General features: G+C 40.1%; 1 non-coding gene across 1 annotated transcript; it reads right to left on the bottom strand.

Annotated features, from left to right (window-relative positions):
• Positions 1-4,646: 4,646 nt before the first annotated feature.
• On the bottom strand, positions 4,647-4,753 carry LOC119621523 (U6 spliceosomal RNA). Its single transcript, XR_005238080.1, has one exon. It is a non-coding gene; the product is annotated as a U6 spliceosomal RNA (small nuclear RNA).
• Between the last annotated feature and the right edge of the window lie 371 nt (positions 4,754-5,124).

The raw sequence follows: 5,124 nt of genomic DNA, 5'->3' as shown, positions 1-5,124 counted from the left end.
TTAAGTGTTTTCTGTAATCCATTTGCATTGTCCTGAGCCTATTCCAAAAGAGGTTTGCTTCATGGACAATAGCTGGTGACAGTGGCAGCAAAACATAAGAACTAGGAATGAAAAGAAAGAAATTTGACAGGTGGGGCATGGTGGCTTACACCTGTAATTCCAGCACTTTGGGAGGCCAAGGCAGGCAGATTACAAGGTCAGGAGTTCGAGGCCAGCCTGGCCAACATGGTGAAACCCTGTATCTAATAATAATACAAAAATTAGCCAGGCGTGGTGGTGAGCGCCTGTAGTCCCAGGTACTCAGGAGACTGAAGTGGGAGAACTGCTTGAACCCGGGAGGCGGAGGTTGCAGTGAGCCAAGGTCGTGCCACTGTACTCCAGCCTGGACGACAGAGTGAGACTCCATCTCAAAAAAAAAAAAAAGAAAGAAATTTGGTGAGAACTTGCAAGTGAACACCTTCTCCATCTATTAGTTATTATTAACATTAAACATTTACCGGCAGTAAATGAGCTTAATAAAATTAAATTAAATATTCACTTAGAGATGCAGGCCTGGTCCAGTGTCTTGGGAACACTGACTACCTCAGATGTCATCTTTTTCTTGTTCTTGTTGGTTCTGGAGAATTTCCATTTTAGCTCACTGGTTTGAGATGAAGTCCAAATTGGCAAAATGGCTTTCTTTACATGGTGATGTATATCCAGGAATCATTGGTTGGCACAAGAGTTTTTGGGGCACCTGATAAGATTCCTTCCACCTCGATTGGTAAGAGTCCTTTAAAAGATAGCATTTCCAATCAACAAAATCTCCTGGTTGAAGTCCATGGTCCTTGAGTTTTTTGTCTCCTGGGAGCTCAGTGTGGAAAGAGTCTTTCACTAACTTACAGTTTTTAGTTAGCTGCCTTATAAGGCTACTGCAATAATAAAACACATCCCCTTTTAATATCATAGATTCACAATTTCCTACAGACAATTTAATAGGTATGCCTGTAATAATTTCAAATGGAGACAACTGACATTTACCAAAAGGGGTCAATCTTAGGTTAAGCAAAGCCGATGGAAGAGCTTTTGGCCAAAGGAATTTCTTTTCTTTTCTTTTCTTTTTTTTTTTTTTTTTTGATGGAGTTTCACTCTTGTTGCCAAAGCTGGAGTACAATGGCACGAACTCAGTTCACCCCAAATCCCTGCCTCCCGGGTTCAAGCAATTCTCCTGCCTCAGCCTCCCAAGTAACTGGGATTACAGGCACGTGCCATCATGCCCAGCTAATTTTGTATTTTTAGTAGAGATGGGGTTTCTCCATGTTGGTCAGGCTGGTCTCGAACTCCCAACCTCAGATGATCCACCCACCTCAACCTCCCAAAGGGCTGGGATTACAGGCATGAGCCATTGTGACTGGCCTTGGCCAAAGGAATTTTTAAAACCTCAGTTAATTTTGCCAATTGAGTTTTGGTGATTCCGTTTGTGCATTTCCCTGTCCCAGGTGACTGGGGGTGATAGACACAATGGAAACATTGGAGAATGAGTAAGATTTTACATACTGACTGGATTATTTGTCCAGTAAAATGAGCACATCTGTCCTCTGTCACTGTGAAGTTCTAAAGGGACTACCCACGTTGCAATAATTTTTTTCTAAAAGAATTTTACTTATCACTAAAGCTGTTGCTCTTCTGCATAGAAATACTTCCACCCTATGACAAAACATACAAACTGTTACTAGAACCTACTTATATTCTTGCAAAGGTGGTAGCTGAACAAAATCTAGTTGCCACACCTCAATTAGGCTTTCTGGTAAAGGAAAATGACCCGGAGAACTATGTAAAGATTTCCCTGGATTATGTTTTGGACAGATGTGGCAGCAATTATATGTCTTATAAGCAACAGTTGGAGATTTCTAATAATCTTGTTTTTCCCAAGCAATCATCTTATCAGGGCTCCAATGAGTTAAATCATGCACACGAGTTAAGAAAGATAACTGTAATTTGGTTGAAAGCGTGAGTAGACCATTTGGTCCATATCATAGCCCAGTCTCAGAGAAGTACATTCCCCCTTTACTTTCCCAATTTTCTTGTTCTGTTTTTGGAGTTTTGGATTGAGCTAATTTTATATCAAAATCAAGTGCTTTCTTAAAAGCTAAAATGGGTTTTCTTGTTCAGATGCGCTTAGTACAGCCCTTTTTGCTGTACTATCTGCTAATTGATTTCCTTTGCTTTCTGAAGTATTTGACTTTGAATGGCTTGGAATCTTGATAAAGGGTAATGATTTGGGCAATAATATAGCTTCCAATAATTCTGAAATAAGGGGTCTATTTTTTGCGGACTGACCAGAAGAGGTTAAAAATCATCTTTATTTCCATAGCATTCCAAAGTAATGAGCTACTCTGAAAGCCTATCAGCTCTCTGTATATATATTAGCAGTTGTTCTTTTTGCCAGTTGACAGGCTCTAATTAATGCTATTAACTTTGCTTTTTGAGCCGAGGTCTCTCCGGGAAGATAAGCATTTTCTATTTCCTCAGTCAAGCATACTATAGCATCACCTGCATGGTAAATTTCAGATCTACCCTTTAAGTAAGATCCATCTGCAAACCAAATATCATCAGCATTAGTAAGGAGGGTTTCTTGCAGGTCCATCCTAGGAGAGGAGCTGGTTGGTTAAGATTATGCAATCATGTGGTGTTTCATCTGAAGGCAGGGGCAGTTGAATTTAGAAAAATTTAGACTTTTACATCTGGAGATTGATTGGGGAGCAGAAAGAAGAACTTTTTTATAAGAAGCCAGTCTACTAACTGAATAGTGTTAAATGTGGTGCAAGTTGAGAAGTGCTTCCACAGAATGTGAAATGAAGACAGTGGGGGGAGATCCTATCACTCTTTGTTTGGTCGCTGTAGGGACAGTAGCAGTTATTGCTGTCATGCATGGTTGCAGTTCTTTAGCTGTGGGGTCCGGTTGTTGACTATAGTATCCCACAAGTCTATTTTGATCTCCATGTTTTTGAGTCAGAATGCCTAAGGCAGTTCATGAACAAACAATGAAAATGAAATGTTATAATTCAGATACCCTAACACTGGGGCATCTATAAGACTTCTAAATTTCTTCCAGTGTTAGCCCAGGGTGGTGGCTCACCCCTGTAATTCCAGCACTTTGGGAGGCTGAGAAGGGCAGATCACCCAAGCTCAGGAATTTGAGACCAGCCTAGCCAACATGGCAAAACACCATCTCTACTAAAAATACAAAAATTAGCCAGGTGTGGTGGCGTGCACTTATAATCCCAACTACTCGGGAGGCTGAAGCAGGAGAATCACTTGAATCCAGGAGGTGGAGGCTGTAGTGAGCTGAGATGGCACCACTGCCCTCCAGCCTGGGCAACAGCAAGACTCTGTCTCAAAAAAGAAAACCAAAAATTTCCAATGTTAACTGATTTTCCTCTGTTCATTCCAGGGGGACTAGTTCACCTTATTTAAAAAGAGTATATAAAAGTTGAGTTTTTTAAGGAGAAGTTTGGAATTCAGTTTCCTCAGTGTCCTGTGAACCCCCAAAATTCTCTTAGTTGTTTCTTAGTTTTGGGGTAGGGAAGGCCAATATTCCTTTTATTCTTTTTTTTTTTTTTTTTGAGACCGAGTCTCACTCTGTCGCCCAGGCTGGAGTGCAGCGGCGCGATCTTGGCTCACTGCAACCTCTGCCCCCTGGGTTCAAGCCTCAGCCTCCTGAGTAGCTGGGATTACAGGGACATGCCACCGCGCCTGGAAAAGTTTTGTATTTTTAGTAGAGATGGGGTTTCACCATCTTGGTCAGGCTGAATCTTGAACTGCTGACCTTGTGATCTGCCCACCTCGACCTCCCAAAGTGCTGGGATTACAGGTGTGAGCCACCGCACCCAGCCCAATATTCCTTTTATTCTATCTGAATTGATAAAGAGGCTTTTCTCTGATACTAAATAACCTAAATATCTTGCTTGTTTTTGACAGAATTGAAGTTTTTTCTTTGAGGCTTTGTGTTCCTTTGAAACTAATCATTGTAATAAATAAATTCCATCCACTATGGAGGCTTGTTTATCTCCTGAGCAGAGAAGTAAATTGTGTCCATCCTGTATCAATGTGTATTTCTTAAGGAAGTCAACATCTGAAAGGTGTGCTATTAATATTTGTGAAAAATAAGTTGGACTCTCAGTATATTCCTGAGGCATAACTGTCCATGTGTATTGTCTACCTTCCCAAGTGAAGGTAAAGAGAAATTGATTATCTTTATCCACAGAAATGCTGAAGAATGAGCTACATAGGTCTCTTACAGTAAGGAACACACCTTCAGTTGAGATGGCAGTCAGCACGTATGCAGGTTTGGTAACCATTGGATGTTGAGGAATGACGATGTTATTAATTGCTCTCAGATTCTGTGCAAATCTCCATCCTCTACTGTTTGGAGCATGGGCTTGTATATAAAATAAGCTCCTTTTCATATAATCCAAAATTATACACCTTCTCCCTTCCTATGCCTCTGATCTTAGAGAATATTGTTTAAGGTTTGGAAAAGGTTTTGATGGATTTATTTGAATTTTAATTGTGGCAGCGAAGATAATTTTTCCAATATTGGTGGAGAATTTTGACCACAATTGATCAAGTACTATTTTTAATCTTTAAAAAAATTTTTATTAATATAAAATATAGAACATTTCATGAGTTTGTGTATCATCTTCATACAGGGGCCATGCTAATCTTCTCTGTGTCATCCCAATTTTATTACATGTGCTGCTGAAGGAAGCACTCAAGTACTATTTTTAACAGCTCTTGTTAAATAATTCGTCATTATTTAACAATCTAGTTTCCTTCATGACAATATTAATTGCTATTTGTGATTTAAAAGCATCAGAATTTGAGAAAATTTTGGACCTAATCTATTTTATCTTCTAATTCTAAGTATATCTCCCACCCCCGCATTTTTTTTTTTTTTTTTTTTTTGAGACGGAATCTTGCTCTGTCACCATGCGGGAGTGTGGTGGCACAATCTCAGCTCACTGAAACCTCCGCTTCCCAGGTTCAAGTGGTTCTTCTGCCTCAGCCTCCCGAGTAGCTGGGATTACAGGCACATGCCACCACGCATGGCTAAATTTTTTTATGTTTAGTACAGACAGGGTT

Source organism: Chlorocebus sabaeus, chromosome 4 (assembly GCF_047675955.1).
Source record: "Chlorocebus sabaeus isolate Y175 chromosome 4, mChlSab1.0.hap1, whole genome shotgun sequence".
NCBI lineage: Eukaryota > Metazoa > Chordata > Mammalia > Primates > Cercopithecidae > Chlorocebus > Chlorocebus sabaeus.
This window is presented reverse-complemented; position numbering and strand designations above follow the sequence as displayed.